Here is a 20,680-nt window from a genome sequence, read left to right as displayed (position 1 = left end):
CATGTGTAATATGACACTCTCTTCAACTTGTCCTTTCTCATCATCTAATAGGGTGTCATAGATTTTCCCTATGTTTTTCAATTTACCTTCCTCTGTGATCTCATTCAGTAATATGTCAAGAGGGGCCTAGTTAGTGTTTGTCTTCTTCTTCTTTTTGGGGGTCAGCTTCTTCTTAGGTGTGACCTTCTTGACTGGAGATCTCACGGCTTGTTGCTTCTGTCTTGTCCTTCTAGGTGAAGGAGTGGTTACCAGTGAGGGATCACTTTTCCTCACAACTCTTTTGAAGGTTGCTAGCATATCTTCTTTTGAGGAAGTATCTACTGGTGATAGATGGGTTTCAAGTTGTTGGGCTGCCAACTCATCTTCTGTTACGCTAGTTTTCTTTAATACATCTTCCTTTATGGCTTTTGCTTGTCTAGTTCCTTTTCTCACAAATGCCTCAACCTTTTTCACTCTCTTCTTAGATTGAATTTGGCTTTCGATGGTCTCAGCACTACCAAATACTTCTTCCTTTGGTTCATTGGGGGCTTCCAGAAGTGCTTTGGCATAAGTTTCCACTATGTGGTCATCTGTTTCATACCCCATCTCTGTTACCCAAATTGTCCTTGGGATGATTGCTTCCATCTAGATCTCATCCTTTTTATTACAAAACATATATCATCTTTGTATTTGTTGACAATTTCCTGTGATAGTCTAATTCTTTTATTCATTCTGACCTTTAGTGCTTGAAAATACTCATTGATATTCTTCTCTCTATTTTCACCCATGTTGTTGAATAAGTTAAATAATTGTTTTCCTACCGGTAAGTCAAATCCAAAATCCTTGTTGCCTATACTGGGAGCCTGTTTGGTTATATGTAGCATTAAGCATACAAGTAAATTTCCAAATCTAAAGGTTCCTTTCTTATCCTTCTTGATTTTCGCTAAATTGTCAATTAACTCATCCTTTAACCATTCACAAATATCAATTTTACATTGTCCTTAACCATGTCATAAGCACTCTTTATGCATAAACTAGAAACTGAGTTAAGCCTTTTAGCATGAGTTGCTTTGTAACCTAAAATCATGCTAACAAATCTAACATTTGTATCGGTCACATCATTAACCCTCAATGATCTCTTGTCAGATGTTGCACCAGTTAAGTTTGTTACTAAGTCATTAGAGACCTTCTTGGTTTTGTCAGGTTTGTTACCAGTGGAAGGTAACCCTATTACTGCTCTCATAGCTGCCTTTGTAATTTTATGCACTGAATCAAACCAAAAGAATGAACCATGTACCCTACGTAAAAGTATCCTAACCACTTCCTTGGGAAATTCAGGAATGCGGAGGATTTCAGTGAATCCTAGGGTTTCAACAATTTTATGTTCAGGTTTCACATTTCCAGAGTTGTCACATATAACAGACTTATACATGTTTTTGATTTCTTCATAACCTAATTCCTCTATGTTGCAATGAATATACATTCTAGGGTCTTCTGTATAAACAACACCTTTTGGAATTTTTGAAAAAGCACCTGTGTTGTCATCTTTCTTAGCTACCTCGGGAACTAGCTGAAACATGGGCCTAGGTCATTTTATAACTTCAACTACTATAGGGTTTGCTATGAATTCAGGTGTAGAGGAGGATGTCATGATGATAAATACCTTTTTCTGCCTTTGGATGGATTGATTGCTGAAGTTCTTTGCCTCTTTGCTCAGAATGCTTTAGCTCAGAAAACTTCACACTCTCTAAAAGTTTGAATTCACGGTGAAATGAAATGGAGCCAAAAACCTTATTTTATAAATTCTTTTCTGCTACCTACCACATTAATTGCTTGCTGGTAATGTATTAGTTTAACTTTATTTGCCAGTAATGAACGATTTTCAACTTCTTTTCTCTAACCGAGGAAATAATAGCACATGTGTCATTTGATTGCCAAACCCTCAAGATAATTTTCTTCAATTTGATGAAGAACATCCTGCCAGTGGAGCATTGCTTTGTCCTTCTGGTGGAGCATCATATTGTCCTCCTGGTGGAGCATTTATTGGTTCTACCGGTGGAGGAGTATCCCCAATATTTAGATCACCTTTTCTAATCCATTGCTTTGAGAATTCTTGCTTAACTTCTTCAACCTTTTCTTTACCTTTCAAACTAGTGCTTTTGTTATCTACCTTTGTACCTTTACTTCTACAAAATTTAGCAATATGACCAATCTTGTTACATGCATAACAAGTTACATTATTTTTCTAAATAGCTTTCCCATAACCTATGCCAGTTTGTGTTCTACATTTATTTGATAAATGACCAAATCTTCCACAAACATAACATCTTACATTCATTCTGCAATTTTCAGAGTTATGACCAATTTTGTTGCATTTGGAGCATTGACCGGTGGGAGGATTGATGTTCTGATAATTCCTAGATCTACATTCATTTGCCCTATGACCATATTTATTGCAGTTAAAGCATTTTCCATTGAATTTGTAAGTATTAGAAGGTCTTACCGGTTTCCTGTGATCCTGGGTATTTGCAGTACCAGAGCTTTCTCCAACTTCAAATCCAATTCCAGAAGTGTCACCTTTGGGTTTTTTATTCTTCAATAAGGTACCAAGTTCTTCTGAGCTTTTCTTGAATTTTTCTTTGTGTTGATTTGCAGTTTCCAATTCCCTTTCCAAGATTTCTTTTTGTCTCATTAGTTCATTTGAGTCATTCTGAGTATGCATCAGATTTGTCTTCAACATGTCATTTTCATAGCTAAGTCTTGTGTTCTCATTTGCTGCATCACTTAGTCTTCTGGTCAACTCTTCTTCATTCTTCTTTCTATCCTCAATTTCTTTGCAAAATCTCATAGTCATATCCTACATTTCATTTTTTGTTGTCATGATCTCTTGTTTCAATTTGCTTATCATATCATTTAGTGATTCCTTTTCACCATTCTCATTTTACAATTTTTTACAAAGTTCTCTTCTCTTATTTCTTGTAACAGTAAGATTTTCTTGAAGTGCCTAAATAATGTCCTGAGCTACTTTTAATTCATCTTCTAATTTGATATTTTTCAACTTCTCTGCATCATAGTCAGTAAGAGCTCCTTCAAGTTGCTTCATCAGATTTTCCATCTTTACTGATGTCAAGATCTTCCTCAAGCTGTTAGGCTTCTGAAAATAGAGGACCAGGCTCTAATACCAATTGTGAGGGTTCCCATAGATACTGAGAGGCGGGGGGTGAATTAGTATCTAACCAGTAATGTAATTTTCTTGAAACTTAATATGCAAAACATAAAGTAATAGTATACCGGTATGCAAGAATTAATGTAAATAACAAAATCAAAAACATCCACATGAAAAGAACACCATAACACAAGATGTTTAACGAAGAAAACCCGGTGTGGGATAAACCTCAGTGGGATTTGTGACCCACAATATTCACTTACTGGCCAATAAGAGAATATTACTTACAATAGGGGCCTACACATGCAAGAAGGCCAATTGCCTAGAGCTCACTACTCAATAAGAAGTCACAATGACTTACAATGAGGATTTACACAAATCCAATATTTTGTACTGCTTTACAATAGAATCTTCAATGCCAAATTCAGTACCGGTTCTTTCTCTATTCTTTACATATACCCTTGACCTACAATTCGCACATTAGGTCTGCCTTATAATTTTTATGCTTTTTATCCATATCCTAGAAATGTCTACAATAATCTCTTTTATATACAAGAGTCATTTTACAATTTGCCAAGTCGGCTTACAATAATAAACAAAATATTACATATCAAAAATCCTGTTAGCCTCTGTGTCGGTATACATATTTTCTTCTGTGCTAGTGTGCATCTTCTGTGTCAGTGCCGGTCTAGAGTGATCTTGATGATGCCGGTGCACTGTCTTGTTTGAATAATGCTTTGCTAGTATAATGTCTTGCCAGTGCCATAGGATTGCAAGGTTTCCTGTGTGATGCTTTGCCGGTATAATGTCTTTCTAGTGCCATAGGATTGCAAGGTTGCCTGTGTGATGCTTTGCCAGTATAATGTCTTGCCAATGCCATAGGATTGCAAGGTTTCCATCAATGACAAAACCTTCAATCACACACAATGTCTCATTGGAGTGTCCATATGCCGACATATATAATTCATGTATACCTTTATATATGTAGGACCTCTTTGTTATCATGCATGTATTTGACATAGATGAATTATTAGGTGAAAATCCCCCACTGCAACCCCCTCCTCCTCCACCTCCACCTCCACCACCACCACCACAACCACCACCACCACCACCACCACCTCCACCTCCACCTCCACCCCCTAGATTGGATGAAATTCATTTAAGAGAATGAATTAATGAAAACCTACAAGTGATTGAATAAAATATTACTACTATCCAAAATGTGCCAATCATGCCACACCATCTTCTAGAGTTCATAAAATCAATGCAAACTATTGTCGAGCCAGTTAGATCTATTGATTCTCAATTAGATCAATTTCATAGATGATGAAAAGAGTTTCATGATTTTTATATCAATGGTTTAACTTATAGGCAAATCGCCGATCTCAAAATAACCAAAGCTCACTCATGTTCATATTTTACTAACCCAAAAACAATAGAACCAATGCAACCTAGCTAGAAATGAATTTCTATTAGGTGGTGTGATCATCCAGAAATGGCTAGACACTTTTGGGATAAATGGTGGATGGTTTTTTATTATCCACCACATCATAATTATGAGGTCCCTTTATATTTTTGAAGCAATTATACTATGAGTTTGTAATGCACTAAAAACCAGAGTATTTTTATATTAAGTCATTTCAGGGTCTTCGCCATCGAATGCCATAGCATAGACTAGGGGCACACAATAATAATCCCCTACTAGATCCACCCATAGTTCCATTTGTTGCTCCATCGATTCTTGTAGATTTGCAAAATACATCATTCATTTCAATATTAGATGCTTTGACTTCCCTCATAGGTAACCTGAGTGAGCAAGATGCACACATGGCATCCTCTCCTCAATCGATGCCACATATATGTACGAGTTGTCATCAGATGTGTGTAGGTCCTACTGCTGATCTAGGATCTTCTTTAGTTGTAGCTGAGCATGATGCAATAGATGATACTATGATGACATCATATATGGATTTTCTTTGCTCTGATGATCATCTTGAACAAGTATATATATATATATATATATATATATATATATATATATATATATATATATATATATATATATATATATATGTACACGTCAATCTAATATTTCATTAAATAAATTTGGTTTATGTAGATAAGAACTACACCAAATGTTAGAGTCAATATTGTTGGCATTTCAGTAGAAAGAAAGATTGTTAGCATTTCAATAAGGATATTGAGAAGGTTGTTGGAGATTATTGATATAACTGAAGAAGGATGTTTACTGTCTTAATAATATTGTTTTGTCATTGATGTCAAGAAATTGATTTTTTGATTCAGTATGGTGTTGCCATATCTTAAGAAGTATGTTTTGATGAGTATTAAGTGGTCGGTAAGTGACACTAAAAGAATGTGATGAATAAGGGGAGAAATAAGTTATTCAATGGGAAACTACTACCGAGTTAGATAATGATGAGATCATGTTGTTTAGATTGTTTTTATATCCTACAATTGTTGTTGATTGTAAGGTCAATACTATAGTATGTCACCAAACAATGAACCTAGTCGGTAAACCCTAAGGAACCTAGTCGATAAACCCTAAGGTTATCGATATTGGTTAATGAAGGTAGAATGTCTACTGAGTGAAGTTCAGTATTTACTAAGTTGCAACCGAGTTATGATAGATTGTATTGGATGAATACAAGCATTATTTAATGAAGGACAATGATGAGCTAGAGTTGATTAAATGATTAGCATGCCATGCATGAATTTTCTTAAGGATCTATGGCAATGGAAGATCGGGAGGAACATCTACAGCTCAGATTGAACCGCAATAACCTTGTGCAAGTTCCAAGAAAGGAATGCAAGTCCCTAGGAAAGGTAAAACATTTTCAGATCAAAGGATACATTGAACCTAGTCAAGTTTGAAGATCTGATGGCTAAGATTGATCATGGGAAATGTGATCAAGGAGATTAAGCGGTTATAATTGTTTATAAATAAGGAATTGTTGATGAACAATGCATGTGGGCAAGTGTAAGCACAAGGATGCTACATAGTGATTACTGAGCACAGAAGCTTGAAGACCTATTTTGAATAACAGAGTAAGGAGCCCAGCAAAGGGACAAGATAAATCCTATGACAAGATTGTTTTGAGCAAATAAGAATCTGCTTTAGCATTTTAGATGTGAAGTTGCAGATATATATTATTAGTATTGTTTATTTTCTAAATGATAGGAAATCTCTTAACCTAGTGGACCTAACTGTCTTATTTGTAAATCCTCTAGCAAGGTAACATTCTAGTTGATTGTTTGAAATCCTTTAATAAGGTCACTTCTAACAAAGTGAAGATTCTAACAGATCTGAGGGAAATCCCTTAACCGGGTCACATCTAGCAATGTGTTTGTAATCTTTAACAGGATTTGCTTTTAACCGAGCATACTCTAGAAGAGTATATTTCTTAGTGTGTTTGAAATCCCACAGTGGTTTTTCCCTATTTGGGTTTCCACGGTAAATCTGGTGTTATATGTGTTATGATAATTATGTGTTTATGAGTTAGCATGTTTAGCAGTTTTTGGTTATATTGTTGAAGTTTAAGCTACCGAGGTTGAATCTGTTGAAAATATTGAAGATTAAGTTTGTATGATTCAACCCCCCCCCCTCTCTCATCTTGTTAGCTATTGGCATCAAAACTTTACAATTGGTATCAGAGCTTTGGACTCTGGAAGAAAAGTTTAAAGGTAACTGAGGCAAAGATTCGAAGATGTATAAAAGGGATGCACCAAAGCTGAACAAGTCAAGTTTCTCCACATGGCAGAAAAGGATGAAACTGCATTTATAAGTATTTTGAGAATATGCAACATATTATTTGGAGAATTATTACATACCACCAAGCACCAACCTGATGACCTTGGAAGAGATAAAGTAAAAGTAAGAACATATTCAAGCTACGATTGAAATAACATCAACATTGACCGACTTAGAGTTTAATGATCTAGAAGGCTGTAATGATGCAAAGGCAATGTGGACTAGGCTCATATATGTTTATGGTGGTGATGAACATGTACAAAGAGAAAAAGTAGATAGTCTAAGAGGACAACTTGAATCCATGAGAATGAATGAAGGTGAGAACATAACCCAATACAGTACAAGGTTAAAGGAGACTGTCAATCAAATCAAAGGAGCAGGAGGAACTATTGAAGAAAAGGATGTAACAAGTAAGTTGCTTAGAACACTTCTACCATCTTATGCTATTTGAGTCTCTGCAATCAATGAATTGAGGTCTATACCTAACATGCCAGTTTCTTTGGATGCTACTATTGGTAAGCTACATGCATTTGAGTTAAGTAATTTTGATAACAATGGGTCTTCGGTAAATAAAGTTGAATATGCATTCAGTTCTTTTCATCTTGGTGAATCTAATGACTACAATGATAGAATGAGTAAGTATTCTAAAGGAAATCATAGTGGAGCAAGTGAAAGATTTTTTAAGAACATGGAAGAAGTACACAAACTGTATGAGGAAATCAAGAAGCAATAAGAGTTTGAAGCATTATTAGCCAGAAGGTTACCAAGAGGCAAAGACAACTATAAAGGAAAGCTACCTTTAAAATGTTTCAATTGTGATAAAATAGGTCATATGGCTTCTAACAATCCTGACAAAGAATCTAGTGAAAATAGAGAATACCGAGATAACAGGCAGAAAGACAACCAATATAGAGGACACCGATACTTCAGAAGGAGAGACAGAAAGACATGCCTAGTAGCTGATGAAGAATCCAACGATGATCAATCTGATGAAACTGATACAGAGGAAGTTGTTTATGTTTCTATTAAAGATGGATCAGATGAAGAAAGGTATGAATAAAAATCCCTAATATCTCACATAAATAATAATCATTCTTGGATCATAGACAGTGGATACTCACATCACATGATAGGTGATAAACACAAGTTTGTTAAATTAGAAGACTATGATGGAGGTTATGTAAGATTTGGTAATGATGCACCATGTCTGGTGAAAGGTAAACAATCTATAACACTTATTGAAAATGCTAAATGTGATGATGTATACTAGGTTGAAGGATTGAAATACAATTTGTTGAGTGTAGCACAGCTAAACAATACAGGATACCAAATAGAATTTCAGAAAGGAATTGTAAAAGTTCATGACAAGCATGGAAAGTTAGCTGCTACCGGGACACAAACAAAAGGTAATACATTTCATCTTGACTCAACTCGGAACAAGTGTCTTTATGCTAAGATAGATGATACCTGGTTATGGCATGAAAGGTTTTGTCATGTAAATTTTGATAATCTGATCAAAATAAGTAAGAAGCATCAAGTAAGAGGTCTACCAAGTCTAGAAAAATCTGAGAATGCTATGTGCCGAGGATGCCAGATGGGTAAGATGACAAGATCAAGCTTTACAAGTAAGTCCTACACTTCTAAAGGAATTTTAGATCTAGTACACACTGATCTTTGTGGTCCCATGAAAGTTCAAAGTTATTATGGTGATAAATATTTCATATTATTTGTGGATGATTACTCAAGGATGATGTCAATTATGTTTTTAAAAGAAAAATCAGAAGCTTTTCAAATGTTTAAATGGTACAAGGCAAGAGTTGAAAATGAAACAGGAAGACAACTGAAATGTCTTAGATCTGAAAGAGGAGGAGAGTTCACTTCTGATGAATTTAACTTATTCTGCAATGATCATGGTATAAAAAGGCAAGTGTCTACACCAAGAACACCATAGCAAAATGGGATAGCTGAGAGAAGAAACAAATCAATTGTAGATTGTGCCAAAACCCTAATGATAGAAAAGAGGGTACCTCAAACATTTTGGAGAGAAGCAATCAACACTACTGTTTACACGCTGAACCAAGTACAACTGAAGAAAGGAACTATGAAGACACCATATGAAATCTGCTATGACAAGAAACCTAATGTAAATTATTTTAAAATCTTTGGAAGTAACTGTTATGTTCACAAAGATGATAGAAATGGAAAGTTTGATCAGAAAAGTGAAGAAGGAACATTTATAGGTTATTCTTCTAGAAGTAAAGCATTTAAATGTCTGATCAAATCATCTAACAAAATAGTAGAAAGTGCAAATGTAAAAATTGATGAATTTGTAGAAAGAAATGATGAAGGAAATTCCAAAGAACTAGAAAATTATGAAGAATTTGTTTATGTTCAACCGAGAAGTCCTATCGAGAAAGCTGCTGAAGAAAATGAAGAGAATATCAAGTTATCGAGTGATGAAGAAGATCATATAGAGCCTACCGAGCCTATATTAGCCAAATATGTTACAAGACATCATGCATTAAGTTAGATTATAGGAGATAAGGATGATCCAGTGATGACAAGGAACAAACTGAGACATAACACATGTCTGATATCTGAGTTTGAAACAAGAATAGTAAAAGAGGCATTTAACAGTGAAGATTGGGTAAATGTTATGATAGAAGAGATTGATCAAATCAAGAAGAATGACATATGGACACTAATCCCAAGAACGAAGGACAAAAATGTAATCAGTACAAAGTGGATTTTTAGAAACAAGCTAAATGAAAAAGGTGAGGTCATTCGAAACAAAGCAAGACTAGTTTGCAAAGGTTATGCTCAAGAAGAAGGAATAGATTATGGTGAGACTTTTGTACCTATGGCTAGACTTGAGGGAGTAAGTGTTGGTATTTTGGTATGGTTTTGTCATTAATGTCAACACCTACTAAAACACTAGCACTTTGGAGATCTAGCAGCATTCACCGGCAAGCAGGTAACTATTGCATAGTTAATAGTATATAGTTCATCGGCAGGATATAATGATCACCAACACTCAAAATTATGTGGAAGACACTTGGTGATGTCGAAGACATCGTCTGGACATCTTGTCCTAGAGTTTTGTTCATTGGTATATTCATATTTGCATATTTGCTTTTACTGGCAAATAGGTCCAGGGTTACCTAGGGTTACACCAGCAGGTTTATCTTTTCCAGATCAGCATGGCACGCTATGGAAATGATTAATTATTATTTTAAATGCATTAAGCCGACATGTTTAATCGATTATTGCATCGGATATTATATTGTTTGTAAAATGTTTTTATTGTAATATCTTGTAGAGCCGACCTACTAAAATTGGTCTTAGGTCATGGTATAAATGTAAGATCTTATTTGTAAGATCAAATGTGGAATGTGAAAAAGAGTTGTGTGAAGGTATATGCAAGATTAAGTAGAGCTATACATGAAGACATCATTTGAAGGTGAAGCTAGGTTTTTGTGGAAGCATATTAGCATTACATCGGTACTGAATCTAGCATATGAAGATGCTATTTTGTGCAATACATTCTTATTGGATTTAACCATCCAACTGTAGTCAGTGTGACTCCCATTTTGTGATTGAGCAGTGAGCTCTAGGCTGTTGGCCTTTTTGCATGTGTAGACCCCATTTATGTACACTTACTATCTATAGTAGTATCATCTGATTGTGGGTAAGGTTTCCCACCATGGTTTTTCCCCTTACAGGGTTTCCACATACAAATATATTGGTGTTATGTGTTGTGGATGACTTTGTGTTTATGTTTCATGCATTAATCTTTACCGGTATAGAAATTAATTGTTAACACTGTCTACTGGCATACTTAACTGGTTTACTAGTATTAAGCATTAAGTTGGTTAAGTTATTTTTGGTTTGAATTTAGTTGACAACTGATTCACCACCCCCCCCCTCCCAGTTATCTCTGGGACCTAACAGTAAGAACATTGTTGGCATATGCTGCTTTCAAAAATTTCAAGGTATATCAAATGGATGTTAAATCTACATTTTTGAATGGTATACTAGAAGAAGAAGTTTAAATTGAACAACCTGAAGGATTTGTTGAAGACAAGAGTAAAGATTAGGTATGTAAATTAAACAAAGCTTTATATGGTCTGAAACAAGCACCTAGAGCATGGTATGAGAGACTGCACTATTACTTAATCAAGATTGGTTTTCTAAGGACAAGTGAAAACAACAATATGTACATGAAGAATGATGAGTACAATGGAATACCGATCTCAGCCATATTTATTGATGACATTATATTTTGTGGAAATGACTCTCTATGCAAAAACTTTGGTAATGAAATGTGCAAAGAATTTGAGATGTCACTAATCGGTGAGATAAAGTATTTTATAGGTTTATAGATACTGCAAATGAAAGATGAGATTTTCATTACTCAATCCAAGTACATAAAGGAAATCTTGATGAAATTTGGAATGGGGGATTCTAAACCTATAAGTACTCCTATGACTACCAACTATAAACTATCAAAGAATAATGAATCTGCATCTGTTGATGAGACACTTTGCCGATCTATGATTGGAAAGTTACAATATGTTGTGCATAGTAGATTGGATATAGCACATGCAGTAGGTATTGTTGCAAGATTTTCTGCAAATCCCAAGGAAACCCATATGATAGCAATCAAGAGAATTTTTAGATACCTGAGAGGCACTTAAGATTATGGCTTAGTATATGAAAAGAGAAATGATTTTGATTTAAAAGTTTATACTGATGCTGATTGGGTAGGGAACATTGATGACAGGAAAAGCACAAGTGGCAGAGCTTTCTTCTTAGGAGAAAGACTAGTAAGTTGGCTTAGCAAGAAACAAGGATGCATTTCACAGTCAACAGCTAAAGCTGAATATGTTGCTACAACATTGAATTGTACCAATATAGCATGGATCAAACAATTGTTGGAAGGTATAAATGAAAAGGTTACCGAGCCAGTAACTATATTTTGTGATAATACTAGTGCCATTAACATTTCAAAGAATCCTGTAATGCACTCTAAGACAAAGCATATATCTATAAAGTATCATTATCTCAGAGAAGAAGTTCAAGAAAACAAAGTTGTGCTGGAATATATCAGTTCAAAGGAACAAATTGCAAACATCTTCACAAAGCCATTGCCAAGGGACACTTTTGAGTATCTCAGAAGCAAGCTAGTGGTCCTACCCCTATCTTCTACTCACTGACAGAGTTTGGTGAAAGCATCAATTCTATGAATCTACAGAATATTATGTGTGGATTGATGCTGATTTACACACTTTAGAAGGTTTTCTAAAGGTGTGCAGGAAATAGTGAATAGAGACTAGTTGCTCTGACTGAGACTGAAATGATACATGTGTAACACATCAAAAGCAAGCACTTCATAGCAGAAGAGTTCATGATTTAGTTCTTTTACTTTTTGGCATTGTTGTCAAAGGGGGAGAAGACTAAATGGTAAAATCCTAAATGATGAAAATAATAGAAGACTAATGATAGGGGGAGAAGATTACTACAAAAGGGAAAAGACTAAATGCAAGACAACATCTCAGAAGACTCAAGGATAACAGGAGAAGTCTAACAACAATCTGAATTCAAATCAATTTGAATATCTTGTTGGTATTACCATTTAATTGATGGTTTTTTCATCAATGCCAAAGGGGGAGATTGTTGGCATTTCAGTAGAAAGAAAGATTGTTAGCATTTCAATAAGGATATTAAGAAGGTTGTTGGAGATTATTGATATAATTGAAGAAGGATGTTTACTATCTTAATAATATTATTTTGTCATTGATGTCAAGAAATTGATTTTCTGATTTAGTATGATGTTGCCATATCTTAAGAAGTATGTTTTGATGAGTATTAAGTGGTCGGTAAGTGACACTAAAAGAATGTGATGAATAAGGGGAGAAATAAGTTATTCAATGGGCAACTACTACAGAGTTAGACAATGATGAGATCATGTTGTTTAGATTGTTTTTATATCCTACAAATATTCTTGATTGTAAGGTTAATACTATACTATGTCACCGAGCAAAGAACCTAGTCGGTAAACCCTAAGGAACCTAGTCGGTAAACCCTAAGGTTATCGATATTGGTTAATGAAGGTAGAATGTCTACCGAGTGAAGTTCAGTATTTACCAAGTTGCAACCGAGTTATGACAAATTGTATTGGATGAATACAAGCATTATTTAATGAAGGATAATGATGAGTTGGAGTTGATTAAATGATTGGTATGTAGTGCATGAAGTTTGTTAAGGATCTATGGCAATGGAAGATTGGGAGGAAGATCTACAGCTTAGATTGAACTGCAATAACCTTGTGCAAGTTCCAAGAAAGGAATGCAAGTCCCTAGGCAAGGTAAAATGTTTTCAGATCAAAGGATACATTGAACCTAGTCAAGTTTGAAGATCTGATGGCTAAGATTGATCATGGGAAATGTGATCAAGGAGATTAAGTGGTTAGAATTGTTTATAAATAAGGAATTGTTGATGAACAATGCATGTGGGCAAGTGTAAGCACAAGGATGCTACATAGTGATTACCGAGCATAGAAGCTTGAAGACCTGTTTTGAATAACAGAGTAAGGAGCCTAGCAGAGGGACAAGATAAGTCCTATGACAAGATTGTTTTGAGCAAATAAGAATCTACTTTAGCATTTCAGATGTGAAGTTGTAGATATATATTATTACTATTGTTTATTTTGTAAGTCACAGAAAATCTCTTAACCGAGTGGACCTAACAGTCTTATTTGTAAATCCTCTAGCAAGGTAACATTCTAGTTGAGTGTTTGAAATCCTTTAACAAGGTCACTTCTAACAAAGTGAAGATTCTAACAGATCTGAGGAAAATCCTTTAACCGGGTCACATCTAGCAATGTGTTTGTAATCTTTAACAGGATTTTCTTTTAACCGAGCATACTCTAGAAGAGTATATTTCTTAGTGGGTCCGAAATCCCACTTTGGTTTTTCCCTATTTGGGTTTCCACATTAAATCTAGTGTTATATGTGTTATGATGATTATGTGTTTATGAGTTAGCATGTTTAGCAGTTTTTGGTTATATTGCTGAAGTTTAAGTTACCGAGGTTGAATCTATTGAAAATATTGAAGATTAAGTTTGTATGATTCACCCCTCCCGCTCTCATCTTGTTAGCTATTGGCATCAGAACTTTACAAATATTGCATGTACTCCTACACAGCTTGGCACACCTTATGGGGCATAGTATGAATTTCTATCTAGACATTGTACTAGATTTTTAAGTTAATATTTTATCATCGTATACTATATAAATTTTCATGTTGATACATTGAATGCTTCTTTCTCTAAGCTTGAGGTCATGAGGGACCCTCTGCATCACATCAAGAAGAGGGTGTGACAACTGTGACACCATCTATTGTATGTATCTTAGAACTCATAAATTAAATATTAACTCTTACAATTGTAACTTAACTTGAAATTATTTAATACACATATATGTTCAATAAATATGATTTCATTAAATGCATGTTTGCAGGTGGACACCACTATTAGGATAGGTTATCCTCATCATTTTTAGCAGAGCCAATTTGAACTTACATCAACATCCTTTGAGGTCTTAATATGTAATACTTAATTTGACATTAATTTGACTCTTAATTTAAGATTTAATTGGACACTTTGAATTTGACCTTGTACAAGACTTAGCTAGCACTACATTTGGCATTGATACTGCACAAGATACTGCTAGAGGAGATGAGCAACTTTATGTATGATATTTTATTATATGATTATTTAATCAAATTATAAATGTTCATTTTTATTTAATAAAAAAATAAACATGTGTATGTTCTCATGTTCATTATATCATGTTTCTTATCTTGTATACAAGATGGCACAACTATCGAGCATATAGTACATACATAACACGTTACTGGAGTTGATGTGCACACACATATGGTAAGTTTGTAACTTAATTTATGAATTCTAACTATATTTGATAAATGCTTATCTTTTAATAGTTGATAAAGTATTTTAATATTATTTTTTCCTTGTATGACATGAGACGGGTGGATCTATTCCATGTTCTGGGGAGAAGAGACCATGAGATGTTATTGATGATAGAACTTAGATTTTACTATTTATTTGGCTTTTATATGATGTACATGTACTATTTTATATCATATATAATTTTTTATGGACTTTACATATTTTCTTACATGTGTAATTATTTTTTAACATTGTATGTATTGTCTTGGACATTCACATACTTTATATATATGGATAGTTGCATAATAGGATTAGATCATATATATTTTGTGGACTATATATATATATATATATATATATATATATATATATATATATATATATATATATATATATATATATATATATATATATATATATATATATATATATATATATATATATATATATATATATATATATATATATATATGCACATTAGATATTATGTTGAGTTCATCATGTTACCATCGAGATACATATGGATTAGATATTATATGGATTATATGGACTTGAAATTTATTTATGGAATTTGTGCTTAAATAACTTTATATGGATTATGTGGACTTGAAATTTTATTTAAATAACTTGTGATTAGATAAACTAAAGGTGTACATCATGAACTAACAATGATTATAAGACCAAAGTATCAAAACATATCCTATAATTATAACATATTTTAAACTAAATTAAAAAGTATTAATCATTGTAGATATGCAAAATATATAATCAAATATATAACTACCATTACAATAATAATGATGATAAGATAAAAGTATCAAAAAACAAATATTGAATAGAACTTGATTAAAACATAATTATCTCATTCATAAATTTGACCAATAGTCTCTCATTTTTGTATATTACACAAAGTGTAATCAAGCAGACCTATCTAGAATTAAAAACCCATCTATTTAAATTATAATAATAAGGATTTATATCTTAAAACACAACATAAAGTATGCAAAAACAATAGTAGTCATTGAGGCCAAGCCTACTCTGAGAGACCTAGAAAAAAATATACATATGATTGGTTTTTATAATGAGGATGCATTCAATTTAAAATAAAAAACAATCTATTTAAATTATAATAAGAAGGATTTATATCTCTTAAAATACAACATAAAGTATGCACAAACAATAGTAGTCATTGAGGTTAAGTCCACTCTGAGAGACCTAGAAAAAAATATACATATGATTAGTTTTTATTATGAGGATGCATTGAATTTAAAATACAACATAAAGCATACATCATGACTCTTCAAAGGGATTTTCCTTAAGGATACAAAACTTTAACTTACTTGTAATTATTCAAAATAAAACATAAAGTATGCACAAATAACCTCATTTTCATTGATGCCTTCTACTTGTGGTAGACCTGAAACAAAATTGCTAGAATAGATTTAATAATTATGATGCATGATTTAAAATGCTATATAAAATATACATCACAATTTTTAAAAGGGAGGTGGATTAAGGGTTCAAATTATAACTTACTTGTATATATTCGTTATGTTATACCATTTGCATCCTCTCTCATTTGCAAAGCATATATAATTATCTCATGCTCTTCCATAGAGAGAGTCCATAATTGTTTATAAGCATGTCTGCCACGATATCTATCCAATTTTATATTAGTTGCCACTACCAAACACAAGTAATGTATAATGTTCTTCTCTAATTTGTAATCTTCAAATGCGGGTAATTCATTCTTTCTTATTAGATATTTGTGTATCCAGGTGCCAACAACAACCACAGATCCTATTGGATAGTCATAACCATCATCATCTACTCGAGGAGTGGTTAGCTTATGTTTTGTCTCTACACATCGAGCCAACCAATACTCTATCCCCTCTTCATTTTCCTCTAGTGCAAGAATAGCATAGACATGTCCTATGCACAAAACAATTTTATTTTAATATTTAATGAGAAATAAAAAACAAAAATATACACTGTAAGACTTCATATATGTATTATTTAATAAATCAAAACAAATTTCAATTTTTTTTTTACCTTGTTGTATAAGATCTGAAATGCAATCATAGTCATTTGATACAAACATTTGATCCATATCTTCATCAATTCTTTCATGTGGATCATTTGCATCTATGGGTGTCAATGATCTTTGTTGCCATTCTTCAACCCATTCTTTATTCTCACAAAATTCTCAATCTCTAGAAACACAAAACTGACAAAAGCAAGCAAGCTCCCTTGTGAATATAGTCCATGTGTTTGAATTAGAACTCTCAAATGAATGCCATTTAGCTGATCCAATGATGGTATTACAATCATGCTGAATAGGAATACTATCTTCCTCTACCAACCAGAAGAAAAGTCAAATTCTAGAGTTCTCAGTTGATCCTTTTGACAACTTTGAATTGCACCAATCTAAAATTGCATGAGCATCTCTAAATTTCATTGCATCCTTGAATTTCAATTGTTGTCTAGAAAGAACTATTTTTACACAGGCACCAACTCCATTGTGTTCCCCCTTACCATGTCCCGCTTCAAAAAAACTCCATAAATGTTGGACATTGGTTTTCTTGTGAACTTTGCATAGCAAATAAAACATTCTTGCATTTTTGAATTGTCCAGTGTAGTTATCTGACCATATCATATGTTGTTTCATGTCAATTTCTCTTTCCTTAAGATTATCATGAAATACCTCAAAGCAATGTTGAAAAAACTTTGATGAGTGTAATCGATTATCACTAACATAGAAATGATGCTCCCTCAAAAAAATTTTGTTATCTTCTGTACTGTCATGGTCATGTCTATATATAACATGCACAAATATGGCCACTTGCACTGAGTTGTAGTATTGTGATTGAGTTTCCTCTTATGGTTTTAGAGTATAATTTTTTGTAAAATCCAGAACTGATAATATTGTTTCAACTAAAAAATATGTTCTTGCATATGCAAAACTGTCAATCAAGCCATTGGGCATGTTGGGAATGTTTCACATATTTTGGAACAATATGAATTTTAAACACATTGATAAATGATTCCCCGTCCTAATAAGAACTAATATGCATGGATTTTCATTAGTCTAGTGAGCTTAACATAGATATATTGTGATCCAGATTGATGAGTGGTGGCCACTACTCAAGGGGAGTAGTCAGTGATGTTTAAATGTTGGTAATTAACACTCTATTGATTGGTATTACTATGTTGTCATTGATGGAAACATGGCAATTTATTTTGGCTTCATATTTTAGTTCAGTTGTGTACTGACATGCACTTCATAGACACTACACCAGCACCAACACCGGCACCGACATGATGGAAGAGTTTCCTTGGGTACTGACAATGCAGGCTGACTATTGGTATTATGGATGTGTTGCATTAGTTTTTTCATTGATGTCAACACTTATCCTTCTGGAGATCTTTGATTATGTTGAATCGACACATTGTGTTCATCAACATGTTCAGTGACTTATGCACACTCACCGGTATATTGTTCACCGAAAGGTTATATTGTTCACCAATACTGAGGATGACTTGTTATCATCTGGAGATGACTTGGTTATGTTGAAGACATGGTTTGGATAATTGGTTTTCTGTATTTTGGTTATTGGTCTAATCGGGTTGATATATTTGTTGTTACCAGCAAATTGATCTAGGTTATGGACCGATATGCATTACCTATTCCAGATCAACACGACACGTTATGGAGATGATTTATTGATTGGACATTGTTGTAAATGTATTGAGCTGACATGATGCATCACATCTTGACTTATTTCGTAATTGATTTAATTGTAATATTCTTTGTGAGTCAACCTACACATTTGGTCTTAGGTTTTGGTATATATGTAAGATCTCATTTGTGAGATGGTATGCAATGATGGTATATTGTATGTAAGGTTAAGGTATTATAACATGGTATGTGTGAATATTGAAGATCATATGAGTAGACCATAGAGAAGGTTCAAGGAACATTTGAAGGTGATTATCAGAGCTTAATCGATACTAAATCCAACATTGGAGATGCTACTTTGAGAAATACATTATCATTGGATTTAACCATCCAATTGTAGTCAATGTTACTCCATTTTGTGATTGAGAAGTGACCTCTAGGCAGTTGGCCTTTCTGCATGTGCAAACCCCATTTGTATACACATACTATCTGCAGTAGTATGATCTGATTATGGATAAGGTTTCCCACCATGGTTTTTCCCCTTACAGGGTTTCCACATACAAATATTTGTGTTATATGAGTTGTGGATGTTGTTTCTCTTTTTGTTTTATGCATTAAGTTTCATCGGTATTGATATTAACTGTTAATCTGTCAACTGGCATTAAGTTTGGTTTACCGGTATTATGTATCAAGTTTGATTAAGTTATATTTGGGTTGAAATTAACAGACAACTTATTCACCCACCCTCTCTTAGTTGCCACCCAGGTCCTAACAATTGGTATCAGAGCTAAGTCCTCTTTTTGCAGAATTCTAACAGCTTGAGGAGATTCTACGGCAACAAACATTTTCAGGAAGGATAGTCCAAAACTTGATGGAACTAACTATGGTAGTTGGAAGATCAAAATGGAGACACATCTGATTTGCATTGGAAGAGACATATGGGAAGTTACAAAGAATGGCTATGTTGGTCCTGTTGGCATATGGACACTCCAATGAGACATTGTGTGTGATTGAAGGTTTTGTCATTGATGGCAACCTTGCAATCCTATGGCATCGGCAAGACATTATACCCGCAAAGCATTACACAGGCAACCTTGCAATCCTATGGCACTGATAAGACATTCTAATAGTAAAGCATTATTCAAACAAGACATTATACTGGCATCAGCAAGATCACTCTACACCGGCACCGACACCAACAAAGAAGAAGAGATGTATACCGGCACAAAGGTCGATAGGATTTTTGATATGTAATATTTTGTTTATTATTGTAAGCCAACTTGGAAAATTGTAAAATGACTCTTGTATATAAAAGAGATCATTGTAGTCATTTGTAGGATATGGAGAGGAAGCATAAAGAAAATTATAAGGCAGACCTAATGTGCGAATTGTAGGTCAAGGGTATATGTAAAGAACAGAGCAAGAACTGGTACTGAATCTGGCATTGAAGATGTTATTTTAAAATAGTATAGATCATTGGATTTGCATAATCCTCAATGTAAGTCAGTGTGACTTCTTATTGAGCAGTGTGCTCTAGGCAGTTGGCCTTCCTGCATGTGCAGGCCCCTATTGTAAGTAATATTCTCTTATTGGCCAGTAAGTGAATATTGTGGGTCACAAATCCCACTGAGGTTTTTCCCACACCAGGTTTCCTCATTAAACATCTTGTGTTATGGTGTTCTTTTCATGTGGATGTTTTTTATTTTGTTAATTACATTAATTCTTGCATACCGATACACTGTTACTTTATGTTCTGCATGTTCTGTTTTAAGAAAATCACATTACCGGTCAGATACTGATTCACCCCCCCTCTTAGTATCTGAGGGAACCCTAACAATTGGTATCAAAGCCTAGTCCTCTATTTTCAGAAGCCTAACAGCTTGAGGAAAATCTTGACAGCGGTAAAGATGGAAAATCTGATGAAGCAACTTGAAGGAGCTCTTACTGACTATGATGCAGAGAAGTTGAAAAATATCAAATTAGAAGATGATTTAAAAGTAGCTCAGGACATTATTCAGGCACTTCAAGAAAATCTTACTGCTACAAGAAATAAGAGAAGAGAACTTTGTGAAAAATTGCAAAATGAGAATGATGAAAAGGAATCACTAAATGATA

Source organism: Cryptomeria japonica, chromosome 5, assembly GCF_030272615.1.
Source record: "Cryptomeria japonica chromosome 5, Sugi_1.0, whole genome shotgun sequence".
NCBI lineage: Eukaryota > Viridiplantae > Streptophyta > Pinopsida > Cupressales > Cupressaceae > Cryptomeria > Cryptomeria japonica.
This window is presented reverse-complemented; position numbering follows the sequence as displayed.